The sequence below is a fragment of the Corapipo altera genome, unplaced genomic scaffold, assembly GCF_003945725.1.
Source record: "Corapipo altera isolate COAL_440 unplaced genomic scaffold, ASM394572v1 45, whole genome shotgun sequence".
NCBI classification, from domain to species: domain Eukaryota; kingdom Metazoa; phylum Chordata; class Aves; order Passeriformes; family Pipridae; genus Corapipo; species Corapipo altera.
The window spans coordinates 22017765-22041583 of NW_020884877.1; the positions used below are offsets into that span (position 1 = coordinate 22017765).

The following is a 23819-nucleotide window of genomic DNA, read 5'->3' on the forward strand; positions in this document are numbered from 1 at the left end:
TAGAAGCTCCCAGCACAAAAATGAAACTGAAATATTTAATCCCCATGGAAACAGCTTATCATGGATGGAGGATTTCCCCCAAAATCAGATTGTGAGCTTCCAAGAACACATCCTGAAAATGGTGATTTCACATCAAAGCTGAAAAGGCAAGTGGGAGGCGGAGAGAGGAGATTTTGGGGAGGAGGGGGAACCTGACTGCTGATGTTTACCCAGCCTGAGCAGTCTCTCCCTCTGAGGTCTGACTTCTGTGAATTTAGTGTACATGTGAGCACTTCCATAGATTTTAAGCACTACGGGGAGAAGTGCCATTGTTAGGTATTTAATCTGAAGGTAAAGAGGATCATCTTTCTTCCTTTAAAATCTAAATCCCTTGTTAGCTTAGTTTCTTAAGAGGGGAATACAATCAGATGTTTTTTTCCCCAATACAATTGAGAGTCAGGCTTCCTTTTTGTCTTCACTCCCGAAGAAAAGTACAAGTTACAAAGGAATGATTACTTTTATTTGTAGCTTTTTTCTGATCACTGAAGTACACGTGGTGTGTCAGCTCCTGAAATCCCTTTATTCTGTGTCTGAGTCTGAACTCTTCCAAGTATTTTATTTTCAGTCTACTATGTCACTTTCTGCTTTCCTCAGAGGTTTTCCTTCTAATTGCAGCATTTTAAAACTCAGTACCCATATATCATCACACATCAACATCAGCTTTTCTTGAGTCTTAGATTTTCCACTCCTGTTAGTGGATCTCCACTTCTAGGCAATGATCAATGCACTTGATTGCTTATGCCATCTTCCAGCAGTGAAAGAAGGGAAAATCTCTCATGAATAGCCCAGACCACTTTCCACAATCCGTGGTTGAACTAGGTCCCCCTGTCCCTGTGACAGGGATTTATTTTCTTTCTGCAAGTGACTGCATTGTCCTCATAGTCTTTTATGATAAGTTCTTAAATGTTTCAAGTATGGCACTTGGACTGCTCTTTTCTGTGGCTTCCCTGCTAAAGAAACACTGCTCAGGCGCTCAAGTTATGTAACTGCTTTGCACAGCTGAGGGGGAACAGATGAGTGGATCCCAGCTAGTAGCCCACTTCAGAACCATTTATTGCTAATCTTGCTGATTTGGATCTTGGCTGAGGCCTGTGTAAAAACTTACATTACCTGACAGCTGGTTTTGAAATGAACTGGCAGCTTCTATTTTCTAAAGGTACATGGTTGATATAGACTACTGGAAATTTTGGGCAAACGCTTTCAACAGAGAAGAGGCTAAGAATGGAATTAACATGCAATCTGAATTACTGCAGCATACTGAAGCATCTCTTTAGATCAAATTAACCTCTTGTCAGTGCAAACTACCTCCATGTACTCAAACCATTTGCATTATTCCTTTGGAACTCAGACTGTTGCATAATTCAAAAGATAATGTCCTCAGATATAAAGACCTGTGCGAGCAACATCATCCTGTATCCAAATGGATTTTGGAGCGGAAATGTACAGAGGGTGAGGTGGAACCTCAACACAGCAAGCAGCTTTCCATGCATTCATGCAACTGTATTCAAGTAGAGCCTCTTAGAGCATTAGCAGCCTTCTTCAGCAGGCTTCCACTGAAACCTGAGACCATCAGCTTTGCTTCTTATAAAGAGGTATTTGCAAAAATGTTTGGCCTTCCATAAACACCACCCACTCCTGGTGAGTGAGGGCATGTGGAGTGAAGGGCTTAGTCCTTCCTCACTAAGGCAACATATCATTGATTTCCTTCAGAAAAGAAATAGTCCACTTTTACCGAAACTTGGCAGCAAGCAGAAGAAGTATGAAGAGCAGTACAATCCCAGCAGCATCCCCATAAGGTCTCCATGTGGTGCATGGATGCTGGTCAAGCAGTGACTCTTCAGGCTGAAATTATTAGTCTGCCTTTGAAGCTGTTCCAAACTCAGCTCCTCTTCGGGAAGCACTGAAGAAGGAGCAAACTTGTACCAACCATGATGGCAATTTTAGTGACTTTCCATTTCAAGACAGTCGTTTTTTGAGTAAGGAGCTTCAGTTTGTTTGTGACCTGATCTAATGCCTGCCAGATTCACTGAGCTGCAAGTAGGTTGTCTCCTTCTTAAATTTGCTTTGTTTGAAGGTTTTCCATCAACTACCTGTAAAACAATGGAGCAAAGAGCCTTTTTTTTCCCATTTCCCAGTGAGGCTTGATTTACCGATGTTGGTAAAACAGCTGGTAGATTATGCTTGGGGATTTTAAAGGTCTGCAGTTCTGTCTCGTCTAAGTACCCTGACTTCAGCAAAGCTATGAACTAGATGAATATCTCCATCTTGTCCTAGTAACTCCCTACTAATCTTATTAAATCCCTTCCAGACCCAGATCAATATCTGAAATGCACTCTGTCCTGTAATTAATCTGATGAACCATGCTAGTCTTGTTTACAAGACTTCAAATTTTTCTTTAGAGAATTTTATTTTTAAATTAAACTGGTTTAGCAGAAGCAGGGTCATGATCTCTGTTTCTTGGTAGCTTTTTCGTGCCCTTATTAAATCTTCTGTACTGAGTGCATTCAGTAATTCAATGATTCTCCTGGCGAATAGAATTTGATACCAGGATCTTAAAGACCCTGCAGAGGGTCAGGTCTGGCAGTTTGATGGCTTGTGTGTGAAAGGCATCAGTCAGACCAGCCTGACCAATTTGTGGATTTTTTCATCGAGACAAAAATGTGTGATGAAGCATGTGGAACTACATGAGTTAGAGCAGTGTCAGCATTTATTATTTGTCAGCACTCCTGTCTCCTACCTCACACAGTCATGTGTCCTAACCAACGCTTGGTCTGCTTCAGCTCCTGAGAGTAGAGTCCACCTCTTGGTGAGGATGGTTTTCTGACACCTGGCTCTTTCGGAGCAAAGGGCTCTTCAGCAATCAGTGATGAACTACTAATCAGTGATTAGTGCTACTAATTGGTGAGGGCATGAAACCACCAGCCCTTAGCTTCATTGCCCTCCAAAAAAATGGGCATATGATCTTAGTTCATTAATAGATAATTGATCACAGATGACAGCAAGACTTAGAAGTAAGCTGTAGGAACAGAAGGAATGAATGGAATAATATTGTGATCCAATTTTGTTGCCATTGACCAACAGTCGTATAGCTCATGTATGTGAGAGTGCAGCAGGCAGTAATTAACACACTACAGCTGTATCCAGGCTCAAAAACACAGCTGACTGCTCTAGTGTTGGCAATAACTTCCAGTTTGAGCAGGAAGCTGGACTACAGACCTCCACAGGTCCCTTCCAACAAGCCTTTCCAGGAGCCTGTGACTTTGTCCTGTTCTGTTGCACAGTGTACAAATGTTCACACCCTAGTGTCAAGGAAAGGGGTCTAAGGACAGGGAGAAGATATTGGATATATATACAGGGAATCATTAGAGAGCTGGAAACAATATTGCAGTGCTGCTTTCTTTTTCTTCAGCAGTCTTTAGTATGCTTCTTTGGAAAGGACTCAGCCAATTGAAGGCATCAAGAAGGAGGTGCTGAAGAGGTTTATGGCAACAGGGACAACAAGAAATGCAAGGCTGAGACAAAACACTGAGATACTGGGTGAAGAGCAAAGCAATCTCTACCAACCACAGAGATTACCTAGTCCCTAGGGTTTTCCATGGAAGTCTGAAGTTTTCCCATTTAAGGAAATCACAAACATTTCTAGCCTTAGATTTAAAGTCTCTCCATGAGACACAGAGAATATTGCACACTCAAAATGCAGGACTTGAAATCACTGAGGAAGTGTCATGTCTCACACAGTACAGGAGCTGCTAAAGGTGCTCAAAGGTCCTATGAGGAGGTTCATCCTAACCCTTTTTATTATTTGAAGCTTATATCATCATAGGATTTTTTAGGTCAAAAAAGACCTTTAAGATCATTGAGTCCAACCATTAACCCAGCACAGCCAAGGCCACCACTAAATCATGTCCCTAAGTGTCGCATCTACACCTCCTTTAAATGCCTCCAGGAATGCTGACTCAACCACTCCCTTGGGCAGCCTTTTCCAGTGCTTGACAACCCTTTTAGTGAAGAAATTTTTCCTAATATCCGATCTAAACCTTCTCTATTGCAATTTGAGGACATTTCCTCTTGTCCTGTCACTTGTTTTTGGGAGAGATGAGGAGAGAACTATGCCCTTGTGTCCCTTCTGCAGAGGCTGAAGATACTTACCAACACTTCAGCTAATGATTTGAGTTTGGCACAGGTCTAGACTGCTCTTGTGCCCAGCTCATGTACCTTTTAGCTGGTACATAACTAGTTTGGATACAGACACCATTTAAGAACATCTTCCTAATCTCTGAGGGCATTAGCTTGCCTCATTGTTCTCGTTGCATAGTGAGGAAAGCCTGACCTTCCAGCTTGTGAAAACCACCCCACAGCTACGGCATTATAATTTTAGCCTGGATCTAGTGACTCAGCCCTGACTGGGAGAGCTAACTTGACTAGCCAGAAAATGGCAAGCTCAGCTGTGCAAAGAGCTGCTCAGCTATGCTGCTGCTTCGTGGGATGCGAGGCTGAGAAACACTTCTGAGTCATGATCCAGGACACAGCTTGGCCCTGTGTGTGGGCTTCACTACCAAGGTCACACAACCATCTCTCTTCCTTCAAGAAAATTTTAGAAGAGTGCTCAGCATAGTTGGGATATCCCAGTGTGGGGTGGGGAGCAGCTCCAGGGCTCCTCCTCTCACCCTTCATCCTCAGGAGAATTAAACGTGAGAGCTAAGTGCTTGCTTTTCTGAAGCTATTACTGGCAACCAATGCAAAATGTCCCTTTTCATGACAAGTAAATGACCTGCTAAGCACAAGCTATAAAAATTCAGGTCATGTTTTCTGTTTCATTAATATGCTGTCTGACAAAACCTTTGCCTGCTGGGGCTCTCTGCTGGCAATGGGAGTTAGAAAACCCTTAAGGATTTCTCACTGTCATTATGAGATAGAAAGGTAAACAGGTTTCTAAAGGAAAGGCAGCTTCCAAAAGACAGGCTGTCTTTGTGTCCTGATCCTATGAACAACCACAGGAGGAGGCAAGTAATGCCATTTACACACACAGTCCCAGTAGTGTGGGGTTCAAACGCTTTTATGTTTCACTAATAGCTTGGCCTGACTGTCCCAGAAGTCAATAGAAAGGGTTTTTTGATTGCAACAGGCAGTGGACCAAAAATGTTATTCAGACACAGAAATCTTTGTAAAGTTGGTAAGGAGGAGTAGAAGAACAATACTAATCAGAAGGAAACTCCAAGGGAGAGTCTCTCTGAAATGCTTTTCTACAAAAATCACAGAATTGTTTAGATTGGAAAAGATGTCTTAAGATCATTGAGTCAAACCACTAACTGCCAAGCACTGCCAAGACCACCATTAAACTGTGTTCCTAAGTGCCACATCTATACCTCTTTTAAATATCTCCAAGGATGGTGATTCCACCACTTCATGAGCATCATGACCACCCTAGCAGTGAAGAAATTTTTCCTAACATCCAGTCTTAAACTTCCCTGGTGCAATTCGAGGGCATTTACTCTCATCCAGTCACTTGTTACGTGGGAGAAGAGGCCAACCCTCACCTTGCTACAACCTCCTTTCAGGTAGTTTGTAGAAAGTGATTTGGTAACCCCTGAGCCTCCTTTTCTCCAGGCTAAACAACCCCAGCTCCCTCAGCCACTCCCCATAAGACTTGTGCTATAGATCCTTTATCAGCTTCATTGGCTACTGTAGTCTTTGGGCCAATAGTGTCAAGAATTTACTGGAGATGGTTGTTCTTTCCACATAAAACTATCTTTCAGAAATCAGAGAACTGTCTCCCCTCAGGGGACATCCAAGGTGGGTTCAGAGGGTACATCCCTTCTAGCTGTAACTACAGGGGTTTCCAACAAAGGATGTAGGGAGGGTGAACCATCATCCACATGCTTCACTAAGGCTGGATTAATCTAAAGCTGGATTCTAGATCCAAAGTCTTTTCCCTATGTGGGGAGTTTGGGCTTGAAGGAATTTGAAGAGCATTAGTTTTTTCTCTTGGCAATATTAAGTAGGAATCATTCTGCCTTCCTGACTGAGTTCTCTGTGCTTGCAGGGTGGTAACTGATGTGCTGGCAGTGAGATCAGGCTGTCCTGCCTAGGGCTGAGGTCTGGCTTTCCACCTCCAGGTCAGTTCCCATCCTCTCATCTTTGCTGTTTACAAAATGAGTTTCACAGGGAGAGCACAGAGGCTGAGATGTAGCAGAGAGATCCAAAACATAACCTGACAGGTCAGTGCCATTCAAAGGGTTATAAATATTTCCTTGAGCCACCAGGTATTTCCAGATTTGGCATCCAGGTGCCTTGATGAATTACTTCTGTCCAAAGGTGGGCTTTAGGGACCTGCCTGCTTTGTGTCCTCCTTTGTGCTGTTCACTACCATGTACCTTGTTTTCTACAGTGCTCCTGCCCAGAATGCCAATGTTTTGGAGCAGCACCATCAGCCTCATTCCAGGGACACCCCGCCTCCAATGAATGCATTGATTCATAGCTTATTTTCAAAGCCAGAAGGAATTGGTATGCTGATCTGCTCTGACCTCGAGCATGCAGTGGGCACAGGAGTATTTATAGCTCTGTTTACAACATTCTGCTCTGTATACAAGTGAATAAGGACAAGTAAAGAGCAGGTTCCCTGTCTCAGTGTAGGTTCGACAGCCATTACAAGCTCAACTTCTTTATTAAGGTATTGCCCTCAGTAACTGGGAGGGCAGAACAGCCCTGCCGACTCTAGAGCTTGTGGGCAGAGTCACCCACACACAGCACTTGTGCATACATCTATGGCCTGACTGCAGCAGAGCAGAAATAAGCTCCAGGTGCAAGGACAGAGATCTAGGAAATCCTGGGCCTGTGTTTCTTAGTCTCCATACTAACCCTGTCTTGCATCTTCTCCTGGGGATCATCTGTCCTATGTTCTAACCATATTGAAGCAGCCCAAAAGATACAGGAGGTCACTGGATAAGATGGTTGAAATGAGGTTAGGAATAATAAATAACTTGTAGGGAGGTTCTAGAGAATAGCAGGACAGAGCCACCACCAACTGCAGCTGCTACAGTTCTCCCAATATTATTTCTCAATGTGTGTTCCCTGATTTGTATTTGGAGTCACAGACTAAGACACGGCATGCTCCAGAGCACCCTGGTGCTGCATCTCAGATGGGGTGATGAACAGACCTGCCCAAAGCTCAAGCACTCCAGGAAGATCAGCTCTCTTCTACGTTTGAAACTGAGATCATTAAAACTGAAACAATGCTAAAAGTTACATCGCTTTCCACTTGTCATGTCCTGTCTTCATGCCTTGCAGCAGTCCAGGCCATTTGTCTTTCTCCTGTGTTTTAATTCTGTTGCCTTAGCTCTTGATGCATGGTGAATATCCAACCAGAAACCTGAGCAATAACCAGATATTAACTAGACAAATTACGTAGTTTTTCTTCCTGTTCACTCTCATATTTCTGCAGGTTAGTGCCACACAACTGCTTTTGGACTGTCGGTGCAACATAAGGAGCCCTCGTAATTCTTTTTTCAGTAAAATGGAATTCACAGTATCTTTTCGAATATGATTTTCATAGCTAAATTTTGCTACAGTTCTGATTGACACACGAACCCGTCAGGTTCATATTCCCCCAAGAGCCTGCCTTTTTCATCAGACTGTGTTGGTGAGTGAACATGTAACTGACTAACATTGTACACCCCTCACATGAAAACTCTAAGAGGGAAAGTAATTGCCTTTTCACATGCACAACTGGTAAAATCTGCTGGAGCTAATGCTTTGGTAGTTAGGAGAAACAGTTATTAATATTTCTGCATGGAAGTTGCACAGTCACCAAGGCCCTCTTGCTCTTGGGCAAAGTACATGCAGTCATCTCTAATCTGTTCCATCTCTCCCCAAGCAGCTCACCCAGCAGTGTGAACAAATTGCCTGGAAATGTCGTCATCGGGCTTCATCTGGCACTATCTCCCCTTTTGTCTCATCATTGATTTCCTCATCTCCTCTGCCTTAAAACTCACATCATACATTAATTTGTGGCTCTCCAGTACTGAAGCAGCTGCACTGTGCCGTCCCTGTTCAACACCAGCAGCTTTCAGCCTCTGAAGTGTCCTTCAACTGCTGCTCACATGAAGATCTCCTGAATGTGTCTCAAGTGGCCTCCCTGCCTGCTACATAACAGCATGTGCTCTGCCAGCTTTTGTTTCATCACAAGAGAGCTTAGAACTGATCTGCTTTCGGAAATTGGGTAAGATTTGGTCTCCTTCCTACAATGACTCAGTGTGCTGGAGAAATGACTCCTGCCTTGTATGAGCAGCTACTGTGCAGCTCTCAGAGCTATGCCAGTCTCTGCTAGCCACCAGCTGCCCTCTGGACAGCCCCTTTGCCAGCAAAGAGCTGGGGCTACTCCACCCTCTGGTCTTATGATTGCTAAATATAGAGTCCATTGATAAATAACATAAATGCATGAAGGGCACAAGAACCAACAGTTGTTGCAGTTAGCTAATACAGCCTTTTCCTCTGTTCTTTTGCCTGTGTCTCTGTGGCCTTTCAATATCACCCTTTGCATTTTGAGTAGATATCTCTGCACACCAGATTCATACTCAGTTCTCATTGCAAGAGTGACCAGGATCAGGCCTTTAGCATGCAATTCAGCCCAGAGAAATGATTCTGTAGGAAACAAAGTCTTGTCTGGCAACTGATGCTGTGGTCACTCTCTGCTTGCACCCATCAACGTTGTCTGGTCTGCTGCCATTGTTTAATAGCCCTATTTGCTGAGTTAAAGCCAGTTTGGGCAGCTAAGCCACAGGGTTTTGCACAGCTATTTCCAAGGCTCTAATCTGGCCAGCAGAAACTTAATTTCCTTGTGTTTTATTAGGACTAATAAAGTCTCACCTTTCCTCAAAACGTGTAGACTGAGTGCATCTGACATGGAAGTAAGTGCAAGATGGTGAGACCTCAAATGTGAAGCCTGTACTCCTAAATCAATGGTGATCTTAATGGGAATAATTCCATTCAAGGGAAGTGTCAGATAAAATGAGTCTATTTCCCTAGGGAAGTGTGTTCTTTTATAAAGCTCTGCTGAACCTTGCCTTTCTAGAAACCAAATTGGCAGTCTCTTTGTTTTGCAGCCAAATTCCTCATCCTAGGCCTGGAATATGTCCTGAAAAATATTTCTAGAGAATCTCCTGTTATAAATAACCTGGAGGAGGGAAGTATTCTATGCATCCTTCCTAGAACAGAGAGCAGTAGGCTGCAAAAGGGTATGAAGAAAGGGTTGATCTCTCGTACTAGAGGAGAAAAAATATCTTGATTTTGAAGCTGTTTGCACTGTGTGCTCAGGATGAGTCACATGAAAGGCAAATTGAGATAAGAGAAAAGACTCCTGAAAGAAAATGACTGATGTTAATCTCTGTATCCCTGCTTACATGGTCTTTGCTGTAGAAATAAAAGCACTGAACTTCCCTGTAATGTCTCCTTAAAACGTGCAGCACCACCAGTTCCCCTGAGCTTCCTCTCTGTGCCCTCACTGTATGTTCTCTATGCATAAAACCTTTCAGGAGGTTTTTCCTTTGTGACCTGTTTATAGAGGGTGCTCATGGTCAGCCTGTCCCAACCCTCCTGCAGCTGTTAGAGCTACACCATGTCCCATCTCTAGCCACGCTGGCTCTGAAGCAGTCACATGTGAACTTTTGTCATGTTTCTGTAGTTGCATGTGAATATCACTAGATGTCCTCTACTGCTAAGTAGCTTTACCGTGGTTTGTGCCAAGCACTAGAGAAACTCAGTGAAATCAATCTCAGCTGTTAAAGATGTCTATTTTATAGCTTCATCGTTCCTAGTCCATAGATGCACAGCAATTGCTCATCCATAGCTGGAAGTAGTGATCTGCTACCTCTGTCCAACTGTACTTACAGTGACAGCAAAGCTACTATATTGGTTTCTTTCAGATTTGGAGCCAACTGGCAGTGGTAGGAGCACCTCAACTTTTTTCTCTGCAGCTCGTTTGAGGCTGAACCATCAGACAGCATTCAGGCTTTGGTCTCCTTGCGCTCTTCTCCAAATCCAACACCAAGGGTCAAGCCTATGGGGCTGTGCTCTAGCAGGATCTGACACAATGTAGAATGGTGCATACACCTCTGCAGGGTGCAGCCAGGTAGAGCTCCCTTCTCTAGCACAACCCAGCTGCCCTCCAGGCAGTGATGCCAGCAGCACCTTGGATTAGCTCATGAGACAACCACTGCATCCTCTCAAACCCCATCTCCATCTTCTAATTTCCCTGCAGGGACGTGGCACTGGCAGGAACTGCACAGACAAAAATCCTACCTCTTGCACTGTTCCTGCAGAGAAAACATTACCTTTTTTTTGGTGCAAACAATCCCTGCCTTGCTGTAGTGCTGTGCAAGCCCTTGTGCTTGCAGCTGCCTGCTAAAGACTTGGGGCAAGGGAATTGTCCCCAGCAGCCCAAAAGACAGCTGGCAGCAAAACAAGCTAAAAGGCTTATGCTGCACTAACCCACTCAGCTTTAATATGGGATAATAAACAGCCACATTCATTTGGACCTAATAGTGAAATATTATGCTATATAAATAATGTGTCCTCTGATTTAGAGGGAGCTTGCCTGAAGTACAATGTGACCTGAGCAGTTCAGAGACTGTATGGTCACTTTAATCTATTCACTGAAGCTGAAACAGACTGGAAATGTCATGTGCTTAAATTTGTATGGGGGGAAATGTTGGCTGAAATTTTAAGACACTCTTTTCTTTTAGCTTTGCATTTGGTTCCACAGTTTGAAGCGTCGCCCATCCTGCACTCACATCCCCCCAGGGAGGGCTGGTAAAGGGGAAGTTCTTCATGCCTCTGCCTCTGCTGTCAAACTGAACGTGATGTTTTGTTTGAGGGCTCCTTGGGGTGACTCAGCAGGATACAAAAATGCACTTAAATAGGAGTTATATTGTATAAGCGCTCAACCACAGCAGCAATTCCCCTTTAGCAATGTTGTTAATGAATACACACTACAAGAAATTTAATGCTGCTCCAGATACTGGCTGGAATTGAAAGAGGACTTTTTGGCTTTCCTCCTTACATAACTGTAGTATTTCTTATGGATAGGAAGGCTACTGAGAACTGACGAATAGCCTGGATACCCGATATACAGGAACTAGGCCATGGGCTTCTCCTCTCAAATGTTACAGACTTTGGTATGAAATGCATCAGAGATCTTCAGGTTTGGGGGTTTGGGTGTCTGAATATTGGGCTTGGTTTGCAAATGCAGTTATCTCCTCAGAAGCAGAAATGTGCCTGCTCTGAAGGGCAATCTGTTTAAGATGCCCAAATACAAAGATGCTCAGATTTAAAGATCTAAACCTGAAATCTTTGACCTACCAGTCCCAGACTGATGTCCCTGCAGCAGTTAGTGACATTTCCACACTTCAAGGGTGTATAAATAACCTGTGTGCAGCTTTGCCAGTTCTGCCCCCACTGGTGGCAAGATGTGCTGATAGCAAAAACCAGATTCCTCGTAGCCAGTCACCTCCATCGCTGCACTGCCCTGGGAAGTCCCCCTCCATCCCAATCTGCCCTGGCAAACTGAGGAGACTCTTTTGTACTAGAAGGAAAATTTGTAGCCAACAGAGAAGCTGAGTTTCACACCAAATTCAGGTCTAAATATATGACTCTTGTTGACAAACACGTCTTACAGACCCAGCTGTTGATTTATGTGAACAAAACATCTCTATCCCACACTTTGGTTGGGAAAGCCTGTGGGAGTCGTCCTGGACATGTCTCCTGTGTCTCTGGATGGGGTGAGATTAGTGGAGAATACGCAGGGTCAGCAGTCATGGGGGCCACAGCCAGGTGTGCTATGGTAGCTTGCTGTGGGTCTGCTCCCTCACACCTCCCCCATGCCGCTGGACAAGTGCAGATTTTGAGGCAGACACTTGTGTATCTTGTTTGTGAAATGGCAGCGTGCTCCTCTCTGCCTCTTACTTATGTGGGAAAGATAGCATGGAGGCTGTCTTGTTTCATGCATGCTGCAGTGTGGGACCAGACTGCCTCGGGTAGTACCTTTTGGGAGAGCAGTGGAGTGTACTTAATGCTAATTTGGCACAGGAGGGGAGCTGGGGCTGTTTGCTTATGTTTAAGAACCATATCAAATGTACATTTTCTTTGCACACCAGCAAGGAGGCAGGACCTGACCCAGCAAGGTAAATCAGCAGGTGCCTAAATGTAGCTCTCTGAGATGCTCTGGGCGCTTGGCATGTCCCTGAGCTCTCTGTAGGGTTGTGCCCAAGATAATTCCATGGTAGTACATGGGCCCATCCTTACTCCATGGATTATTCCCACATGGGCATTGCCAGCCTCCTCTGTGAGGGCAGCATGTGTCAGTGAGTGCATGCCCACGCGGGAGCAGGACTTTTGCTCATCTCTGATGCAAGGTGTGAGGTGGCAAAGGAGCCCACAGGTGAGATGTGAAGTGATGCTTTGGTTCTGTCTCCCAGTACCAGCCAAAAGCACAAAGGAGAAGTAGGAAAAGTAATCACTGCACACATGTTCCCAGAATCCCATCTAGGATGAGCTCCGATGTATTAAATGCAAATTCTGTTATTGCTATAAAAGTCGATGAGGCTTGGTGGGAGGGGGAAATGTGGTGGGAGTAGGGCTGGTGTGCGTACAGCAGCTGGTTCTCAAAGGCTCAGTGTGTGCTGTGCTCATGTGACATGAACGGCGTTTGTATCATCCCGTGCCCTCCGGCTGCTGCCCCGTCCATCAGGCAGAGAACCGGCTGTTCACTCTCCTCCTCCTCCTCCTCCTCCTCGTTTCCTGGCGGCAGCACAAACCCCCACGGCCCGGAGGGTCGCTCCGCTCCCCCTCAGCCACAGCCCCGCGGGGCCAGGGGTGCCGGCCGGGGAGAGCCGCGCCGAGGACCGGCCCCAGCGGCTTAAGGTGCCGCGGCCGCTCCCGCCCCGCGGTTCCACCTTAACGCGGCGGCGGCGGCGGACGGGCCCATTGCCGCGCCGGGGGTCGGCGGGCCCGGGCCCCCGGGAGCCGCCCCGCCGCCCGCGCCCGCCGGAGAGCGGCACCGACACGGGTCCAAAGTGACAGACACGTCCTTGCCGCCGAGCCGCAGGTGATGGCGGGTCCTCGCACCGCCGCGAAACCCCCTCCGGCGGCGCCCGGCCCGGCCCCCGGCGGCGGGGCCGGGCTATTTATAGCAGCCGCCGCGGCGATATAAGGGATGGCCGGCGCAGGCTGCGCTGCCGCGGCCGCCGGGGCGAGAGCGGGTGGGGGCCGGCGGCGCTGCCCGGCCGCGGGCGCCTCTCGGCGGGCAGGGGCGGGCGCTGAGGACGCGTCCCGCAGCCCGGGTGAGCGGGCGGGGAGCGGGCTCGGTGCGGGGCTGTTCTGTTCTGTTCTGTGAGCGGCGCGGGGCGGACACAGCCAGGCGAACAATAACCCGCGGTTCGTGCCGCCCCTGCCCCGCGGGGTGCGGGACAGCGCCACGCCACTCGCAGCGCTCCACGCGTGACAAGCCCGCGGGAGGGGCGGGACCGCCGTGACACCCGGCGGTGACCGCGGCGGGGCTTCCCCCTCGCCTCTTCTCCTCTCCTCTCCTCTCCCCACAGCGATTCCTGCCGAAATGCGGCGCCCCGCTCTGGCATGAGCCCCCGGGCCGGGAAGAGCGCGCCCCGGGCACCGCCGCTTTCCCTGGCCAGGGCTCGGTGTCGCGAAGGAAGGGCTGTCGCCGGCCGTGGCCGCGGAGCCGCCGCTCGCAGCAGCGCCGGACGCGGGACGGACGGTACGGGGGCTCCGTGCTGCGGGTGGGCTGCGGGCCCCGGGGGGCTTCCCTGTCGAACGCTGGGAAGAAAAGGGAGTGTATGGCGCAGTGCTCGGAATGCTATGGGGTCCGTGTCTTCTGGGTGTGCGCGCTGAGAAGAGGGGTCGCTCTGAGTTACTCTGTGTAATGGAAGGTCTTTTGTAAGTTGAGGGTTAGGATTTTGCTTGTATCGGGGTGTTCCCCCCACCCCGCCACGGATTCAGAGCTACGATAATGTTTTACTTTCCTACCCCGTGTGTCTTCTGATCTGATCTGGCTATGGCGAGGTTTCTTATCTTGCATTAAAACTGCTCTTGGACAACTGAGTACTTAGTGAAAGCTTCCATATTCACATGTTTGAGTTGTTTGCTAGACTTTTAGAAGAAAGATAGAGATGCTGTCTTCAATTACGAAGAAACAAGGAGAGAAGGAGGTACTGGGTTTTTTCTGGTTTTACTTTACTTTTACTTTATTTTTTTCTCTCTGCTTTAAGAAAACAAACTGAACCACAGTTGAAGGACAAGGATTTTTCAACTCTTGTGACTGGGATTGCTGGGGATTAGAAAGAAAACTTGTAGCTTTTTTGTTTATTTGTTTTAATCAACGGCTCAAGAGCCCTAGAAACAGTGTAGAAAGAGCTGCTTCCTAGGCAGAGAAACTAACATGCAGCCACGCTGGCTGCAAGCTGAGGAGCAAGTTAAGTGTTAGACCTCGGGTGGACCAGTCTCAAGCATCCTGCATTTCGCTGCTCCAGTGAGCTTCCCTGTCGAGCCGATCACGTTAGGCAACAAATTGGGACTTCACACCGGCAGGTCAGACTGGGCTTTTGTTAAAGAGCAAAGCATACAGTGGAGTCCTAACCCCAGTGTGAGGCTTTTTCCCAGCGCAGGGAACTGCAGCCCTTCAGCGCTGTCAGCTGGCACTGTTCTATAGTAATGTTACAGAAATATGAAAATCTAAGCCACCAACTCCTCAGGTAGCTTAAGTCATCTAAGTTCGGAGTTTGGTTGCAGACTTAAAGGGATGCTGTTGACTGAAATGTTCTATGTATGTCTTATCTGGAAACTGTTGTTCATGCAGTAGCTGGTACTAAGAAAAACACACCAACTTTGTGGTCATACCTGGCTATAGAGCTACTTTCTGAATTTTCACTGTGAAGTTATCTGGTTAGCTCAGGCTCTTTCTGCATGCGAGAAATGCATTTCAAAGGCCTAAACCTGTCATTTTTCTTTATGAAAGGTTCTTTCTGTTGCTCTGAATTTGTAAAGAGCTTTGCAAGAACAAGGTCTATTAAATTAAGAAGGCTGTGAGAAAGATAAGAGAGAACAAGGGGTGTGACAAGGAAATTATGAAGTAATAGTTTTAAAAAAACCACCTCTCTCTAGTATAGCCTTGGACTGCCTAAGAGAGGTAGAATCTCTCTTTCAATATACTTGAGTCTGAAAACATAAAGCTGACAGCATCTCCTTAGAAGTAATAGTGTATATAGAAAAACAGGTGGGTTTCATATTATAATTCTGCATCAATTTGTCTTTCTTTGATTTTGCTCCTCCATTCCGGGAGATATCCTGTATGATAGAGCACATAGCCCAGATTGCAGAGGGTCAAACACCCCACCAGCATGACTCCTGAACCAGAGCAGCTGCACCAGGATCAGAGCTGGTTTAGCACCAGTTTTCAGAAATGATGTGAGAGGCAGTTCTACTTATTGTTTTTGATGGGTGTTTCTGTAAGCTGGAACTAAGAATTACAGAAACTAAACTTGTCTTCTTCATGGGGGGAGTTTTTTGTGTGTGTTGCATTGGGTGTTTTTTTCTTAAACTGGACCTGAGGCTAACCCTAAGGAGGAATAAAACTCTATCATCTGGTGGTTAGAGAGGACTTCCTTCCATCTCCTCACACATTTTTTTGGCACTGAGAGAGACATGGAATTTGGGGACTGGAAGGAGGAGGATGAGTCCTGTGTGTTGTCATTGGCAAAGTAGTACATGATGGCAGCGTAAGGGCAGGTGCATATAGGAAAAATGGATGTGATGATTCATTATTGTTGACATTATGCTGTGGTTTCTTCTGTGGGCTCTTCTTTAACTGCAAACAGAAGCAGTGCCTGTACCTGAGACCTCCATGGCCCTTTAGCTCACACCATGTGCTCCTGGTGGTGTTGAGACCACTAGGGCAGAAACTCTGCTCCCTCCTGCTCTTAATTCTGGACAGCTCCTTGAGGAAAGCTGTTTGGCTTCATTCATTTCTGCCCTTTCATTTTTATCTTCCTTCTTTGGATGGGAAATATTTTTTGTGGCTGGATTCAAGCCAAGAACCTCTACCCACAGCTGCCAACCCTGGCATCCCTACTGACCTGCTGGCTCCAGGTGAGTCAGTTCATTAGGATGAATCACTCTGCCCTGTGAAAGTTTTAGGCTCCAGACTTCAGCTGGACCAGTCTTAATAATTTGGTTTTACCTGGTTTGGTTGTCACTGCTTCAGCCACACTGTCACTCCCAGTGGCTCCTCACTTCAGACTCACTCAGCCTTTACAGTGGGGCCTCTGCTGGGGTGCAGTGCCCCTACACCTTGTGTAGCTGCTTTTGCCTTAGCATTGTAACTTCTCCATGACTACTCATCCCTTTACCTCTCTTACCTGTAGAGGTGGAGGCAGGAGGGATTGCACCTCAGCCTGGGAATGTGCAGCCCTCAGTGCAGAGAGTACTTCAGTCTCTGGAGGTGGAGAATATTAACATGAACCCACAGGAATGAAAAGGGGAGTGTTTTTGTATGGTGGTGGTGTTTGCATAAGCTTTTACTGTCATAAATAAGTAGATCAGGGTTGAGGGGACAGATTCTATATGAAAAACAGGGAATTAATTTTCAGGCTTCCAAGACAGGGCTGAGGAAGAGAAGTGGTGCTAAAAGATATAGATATGGAAATGTCCCTTGAAAGTGACCTTTTAAAGATCAGTGATATTATTCTTGTTGTATAAGGCACTCAAGTTTAATGAAGGATTGGGAGGATTTGGTCCCAGTGAAAACAGAATGAGCGTAGGACTGTTAGATGTGAGGAATGTTAGCCCACTCCTTGGTGGAGTTGCTGCTTTTTTTCTCCTGTTGTTGTTTACAGAGGTATTTGACAGAAGATACTTACTGGGGAGGGGAGAATAACCTTCTTCTTCTACTTCAGTGTTGCTGGCTGTATTTTTCTCCACGGGGAAACAAAGTTCCAGCACTCCAGTGGGTCACATCCTGAGTATTTGTATCCAAATTAAATCTAGAGCAAGTCCATCAACTTCAATAACATCTGCAATAAGCCACAACTGGCTCTTCCTGAACAGGGGAGAAATGAACAGCTGTTACTTCAGATGCTGATTTTTTTTGGCATATGCATTCTTTTGAGATTTATAACTCTCTTATTCTCTGTTTGAGAACGTAGTGGAGCAATTGCTGATCCATGCATGTGTCTATGTGAAAAAATGTCAGTGGAGGAGTAATATGTATGGAAATCTTGCCTAGAGATATGGCAGACTGGCCACCTGTTCTTAGATGATGAAATGATTGTACAAAAATATGTCTCCTGAAATAATGATTGAGGGAAGAGGTAGGGGCAGGAGTGGGAGAAGTTAATATTTATAAGTAGTTTGCTGTACTTATACTACTTGTGGTACTTCCTCTCCTGCAATTTTACTGCTTCAGACACTAGTTTTTCGGTAAGTGATGCTTAGGGCTGCTCAGGCATATGGGTTTCATCTGAGAGACCAGTCCAATTGCTGGAGCTAGCTGAAGAGATGGGAAACCTGACCCCAAGTACCTTCTCTGTCACAGACTGGCCTGAGGTGGGTAGGCTAAGGTCAGCAACTCTTATAGATAACAATGAATCTACCTCTCACAGAATCTGCTTTTCTTCTTTCTAAAATGAGTTAGTAGAAGTTAGTTCTTTGTGGAGTGTGTTGGGGGCATAAATATAGCAAATGCTGAGGTACTTCAGAAGGCATCTAAGTATCTGAGACATGCTGGGATGGGATTCCCCTTCCTTCTTCTCTTGTGGCCAGAACTGACCAGCAGAAATGCTCAGTGCTTCCATAACCTTTTATTAACTTTTAGCTAAGTCTCATTTGCCTCAGAATTTGTTTGCCATTGATAGGCTCAAGATTAAAATCTTGAACTACTTGTTTGTACTTTTATCTTCTATTATAGAGCAGCTTAAGAAGTTGGTGACACTCCTTCACCCTTCTCACAGGTAACGTAATGCCTGTCCTGCCTTCTCTTTAAGAAGGTCTGCTTCTGGAAAGAATGTTGTACCAAATATATAACTTTATGTGGGGTGGTAAAAATGGCTTATTGTATCTTCATCGCTTCTCTTGACTGTATCTTGCTGGTTCTTGGTCTAGACATGAATGTCACTGACGACTTCCTGGGGACTATTTTGTGTCTGAGTGGTGACTTGTAAGGATTCAGGTGATGGGCCAGACTGGTTTATGTAGTGAGTGCTGTTAGTCCACTGAAGACCAAACAGCTGCTCCAAGTTTCCATCACCTCCAGTGAAAACAGGTACAACTGCATCAGCTTGCAGCCAGTTTACAGTAAACCTACTCCTTGAGCTGTGGGCTAACCTGGTTAAGTGTCTCCTGCAGTCAGGTCTCTTACTCTTGTATGTGAAAATAAGTCTTAGTGTGCTTTCTGACTTACTGTAGTGGAAATAAACCAAGAAGGTGTTTCATGTACAGGCTCTCTCACCAGCATATATTAGTAACGCTCATCAGCTTTTGACTGGAACTTTGATGGCATAATTACTCTAAAAGGATAACATATTCAAAACTACCTGTGTGACTTTGGGAGTTAGATTCCTAAGAGTCTTAGTCATCATTTTAAACAAGAATCAGCTTTTTAAGCTATACATACTCCTGAAAGTTTTAAGAAAAGGCTTCTGTTTATCTTGTCTTTAAAAATGCCAGTTTCCAGAATGAGAGTAGCAGCTCTGCCACTCAACTCATTTCAGATATTAAATAAGAATGTTGAAGAAACAATTAGAAAAATACTGTGGTAAGTAGAGTCTCTTGGATAATCTTAATAGAGAGGTCCAGGAGGTAAAAATGTACTTTTCAGTCATCTGACAGCAGGATGGATATAAGCATGCATTTTCAGCTATGTCTTTAGGACAACTGAGAGGATGACTGATGTCTCAGCTATCGCTGTAGCAAAACATACATTTCTCCAGACAGGATTTGGTGCACTAAATTCAAACAACTTGTGACTGGAACGAGGGCAAACATGGTTATCAGAAGAAACAGATAAACTAAGAAAACAGTCTTGCATGCTCTGTTTGTATAGGTAAGGCTTCAATTTGCTGTTAATCCTAGGGTTCTTTTTGAGCAGTGATGGATTAGTCTTGATACTTGTGAAATTTTTAAAGCATTCCTGTAACACTTGTAATGCAAAACATATTTATTTTGCAACATACCTGTGAGATAGGGACTTGCAATTTATCTCACTTGTACAGCTGGGGAACTGAAGTATTCACTAAAGCTAAACACAGCACACAGGATTGATCACACAGGAAAGTCTGCAGCAGGACAGGCAGGAGGGTGCTAAAACAGGGTCTCAATTCCCATGGAAACCAACAAGCTCTGGTCCATGTTTTTCCCATCAGGTTCTTCCTTGGTGCTTCTGAGGCACCAAGGGGGAATTTGTTTGGCTAGACAATGTGGACTTAGGCTTTTCTAAGGAAGAAAGCTCAAGCCTGGTGGTGGAAGGAGGAAGACGATGTATGTCTGGAGGAAGATGAGGAATGAGGAGCATCTCCCAGCTAGAGATGTCGCCGCCACCTCCACTTCTTCAGTGAGTCTGGCTTCCCCAAAGCTGGCACGGGCTACTTCCCAGCTAGTGAAACTGTGTTCCTCTGGGCAAATCCCTGCTTTTCCTGTGCCCAGAGCCAGCTCTGCTCTTCTTAATAAAGTTGATATGAGTGGCTGGCCCGATGATGGAGCCTTCTGCCCAGCTCCACAGCCTTCTGCTGTCACTTGGCTGTGTCTCTGTGCTGCCTGGGCTCCCAGAGGGAGGAGAGCCACCACTACTCCATCTCTGCCTTGTGAGGGGCACCAGTGTTTTGGTTTGGGGGAAGGAAGCTGTCCAGAGCTGGCAAGAGGAATTTTGTGTTTTGAGTGCATGGTGAACAGTAACAATATGAGTTTTAGTGCTCAGAATGTATCCAAGTTTATAGGATGCTATATTTAAAAAGGAGAAAAAATGAGTCATGGGGAGCTATGCTAATGCTAAGTATTTATGTCTACCTCTTGTGAGGCTGAAGGCAGTGGGAGATGAGCAACATTCTTGGGAAGTGTCTAGAGGATTTATGGATCAAAGTAAAGCGCACTGAAGTCAGCTGTAAGTCCTGCTGTGCCTTGCTTGGGGCCCATATCATGTACTGTATGTTGGGTACAGTGAAATATTCTTCTTGGAAACTTGGGAGTGCTCAGTGCTGTTGAATTCCCTGGGCTTGGGCAGAAGCTTGACTATCTCCCAGTGGTTACTGTGCTGCTGCTGGAAAGTCACACCTGGGTCGCAGCCAGGGGAGGGATGTCACTGCTCCTCTTGGGCCATGCCTGCAGCACTGCAGGAATGGATACCTGCATCCTGAGTGGGAGCAGGCAGAGCCTGGGCATGTCTTACTTCTTGTGCTCCTCCACAACAGCTACAGTCCCAAGGAGATGTAACATTGGGGTCTGCTGTGGCACAAGCTGATGGAGCTTTTCTTTCAGAGCCAGGGACGCAGGGATATCAGGGTTCAGATACTTTCACTTATGGCATGTCTTGACACTGATTCAGTTGGTGCTTGTTTTATTTAAAAGTTCCTTAATGAAATAGCGATCCATTTGAGAGTGCCAGTGAATTCAGCTTGCCAAGCATCAGCATGGCTCAGCTCCTGTCACAGGTAGAGGAAGGACTGGAACTAGGATTTCACTGCTGGGTGAGCCAACAACAGAGTATGGAGATGGACTCTGTGAACAAACCCTGATAGCACCATGTGCCCAAAAAATGCAGATTTGGTAACATCAAGGGACTCTGCAGCTCCTCTGTTTTGTCCACTTATTGAAAGGAGGAGTTTCTGAAGTGAGCAGAAAATAATTATTAAAGTGAAATCTTCAGCTTTATTGGACTATTTTTGGTTGTTTTCTTAGGATTTGGATTTTTTTAAGACTTGGTCATATCGGTATAAAAATGAGCGTGTTTAAGCTTCCTTTGTATTTTTCAGTGGTACACTATTGCAGCCTGTTCTGTTTTTCAGTGTAAGGGGTGCTCTGGTTGGTGGAAACAAATTCTTGCTCATCTTGCAAATGTAAGAAGGCTTGAATAGGGATCTGCTATTTGCATTGCTGGAAGCACATAGCCTGATGATGAGTCTGATAGACAACAGCTGGAACAAAGACCCACCCATCTCAAGTTAAAAGGATGTTACTGGACATTGGCTTGTGAGAATCCCATCCAGTTTTTTACTTGAACTGGCCATCCCACTTAAAGAGATACACCCCCTGTAGCATGTCTCCAGGCATGGGAACTCCAAAAAAGCATTTAGAGGATGTGATAAAGGCTCTTTGCCAGTTGGTTGTTGGGACACAGAATGACTCTGAAAGAGTATGAAATGACAAAAAGTAACAGGATGCAGATGGAATTTAATCTCTCGACACATCCAGACACTGTTATTGGGTCTGTCATCTGTACTTAGCATACCCAGATAGCTCATGAGTGGTCTGCATAGACAGCTGGCAATTTAGTAAAGATTGTGATCTTCAGAAAATATGTAGCTGATGTCTTGTGTAAGACTTGGTATCAAAGTATTAGTGCCACCAAAGTGCAACACTTGTCAAGTAGGACTTCGGAAGAAATTGTTCAGTACCAAGCGCTTAATCCCAGAAAGAGTCATGAAGGATATTCACAGAGCATGTGCTGTGTGATGATGAACTGGGAGAGGGGAGATCACCGAAGGAATCCTTTTGTCTCAGTAGTTCTTGCTGCCGCGCTGCAGTTGCAGACAGAGTCTGGTTTGGTGGCTGCTGGTGTTTCATGAGGACAAAAATCCCTAACTAACCTTGGAGCAGGAGGAGTCACACCCCAGTGCTCTGGGAAAAACCCTTAAGCTGTTGTGAATTGTTTTTGTGAAACAACAGTGCAATGTCAAGTACTGCCATTGTAGCTCTCAAAGTAGTGTGTGATCTCAGTATTAAGGCACCTGCCTATGTCTGACATAGCTGTCCAAGGCAGGTGTTGTCCAGCTTGTGCACTTCACTTCCACCTGAAGAGACCTTGGTGGTGAAGGATCATGGCTCTGAATTTAAGTCCAAAGGTCATGATGAGCTGTAGCAATGAGGTGGACTTGAATGAGTGCTTGCAGCTCTTCCCTCAGAAAATATTTTGTAGCTCAAGGGCAGAGCACTTTGAGAGAGACTTCTCTGTTTCCTCCACATGCTGTGGATGCTTTCAGATCTAATCTGCAAACAGGTGAAATGACAGGCATGAGGAACTGAGCAGACCATTTGCTTTTCTGGAGGTTTGGGCTGGTCTGAAGAGATACTGAATGTTCTGTTAAGATGCTCTGCTGAGCATGACTTCCTCTGCACATCCTGCAGAATGGCTCTACAAAGCACAAAGAGGCTGACAAGCTGCTGCATCACCTCAGTCCTGTGAACAGCAAGGGTTTTGTTACGTGAGATTTACCTGTGAAGTATTAAGTCTGTCTTCAAAAGTTTGACTTGGACCAAATGACTGTGGAGCATGAAAAGACTTTCATGTTAATCAGCAAAGTTAGCTAAGAGAATATATAATTCCTTATTCTTTTTGCAATGTAGAAATTCTGTTTAATTAAGCATCTGGGATTTGAATTATTTAATAACACAATAGTTTCAATCTACTTTTCTGTTGGGAAAGATCTCCAGCAACCCCATTTTATTCCTTGGACTTTTAAATTATGAGTTTCAGAAACATTTCGAACCTCAGGAGGATGACTTACTGGATCCAGGAGGACAGAGAAATAGGACTCATATTTTAAGGTCTCCTGAGCACAGCAAGTCTCTCCCTGTTGTTTACATACCAATCTCACAAGAATATGGAAATAAATGCTAGGCTCTCAGAGCAAAGGAGAAGAATTGCATTTTTTGGCATATCCTGCGTCGAAGCATCTGTTTGGTTTTGTACAGCATGAAAATAAATCCTTTTGCTGCACAAAACACTGGGAGCAGTTGGATGGTTTGGAGGTCGGATTGCCTCCTCTGGTTTGGGGTAAAAACGAATAGAACAAAGTAACACTATTTGCAGTTCATGTGGGCTTGGAAAGACTCGTGAAGAGGTGGACTGGCCTAGCTGAGAGGTGTGAAGGGACAAAGAGGAGTCACCTCAGCCATAGCAGTGAAGGACTGCTGAACTCCGGCAGTGAATGGAGGTGTTCACCTTCAAGGCAGTGATGAAAGAGCTGAGGAAGTGCCTGCCAGTGTCCATGGTTGGGGCAGAACTGCAGGGGGCCCTCATGGGCAGCAGGAGGTGAGGGACTTGCTGACAAAGCCTCTTGGCCCCAACAAACTCCTAAAACGTCTCCCAACCTCAGGAGCACTCCAGCTCCCCAAGCCCTCCTGACCCCAGGCTAATGGATTCTGGCTTCTGTTTGGGACCGGTGCACTTCAAAAGCCTTGTTGATTGGAGGGGTGGGTGGACACTGTGGGTGGAACTGGTGACCCAAAATACCATTTCCCCTTCCTAAGGCTGGGCGTATACCAAACTTGTGTCTCTGTGTGGTAAAAGAATATGAACCAAAAGTGCTGAGAGATGCAGTGGTTAAATTGAAACATGCTGTGGCAGGATGAAAGTAATCTTGTCCCTTACCAGCCCTTAATGCTTTGGGGCTTTATTTTATTTTTTTTCAAGTGGCTGTGATCCATGCTGTTTCTATCTGTGCTTTTAATAGAGATATTTTTATATGCATAGACATGTCAAGATGCCATCGGGGTAAACCATCCCATGT

General features: G+C 45.6%; 1 protein-coding gene across 3 annotated transcripts in view; it reads left to right on the forward strand.

Annotated features, from left to right (window-relative positions):
• The first annotated feature begins 13305 nt into the window (after positions 1-13305).
• Positions 13306-23819, forward strand: part of MRAS (muscle RAS oncogene homolog) — a 38297-nt gene continuing 27783 nt past the window's right edge. For 2 of the 3 annotated variants that reach the window (XM_027637363.1, XM_027637365.1), the window contains exon 1: positions 13584-13804. The gene's annotated coding sequence lies outside the window, so the exon portion shown is untranslated. Of the gene's footprint in view, positions 13374-13583; positions 13805-23819 lie in introns of those variants that run through there. The other variant, XM_027637364.1, reaches the window with a different exon arrangement.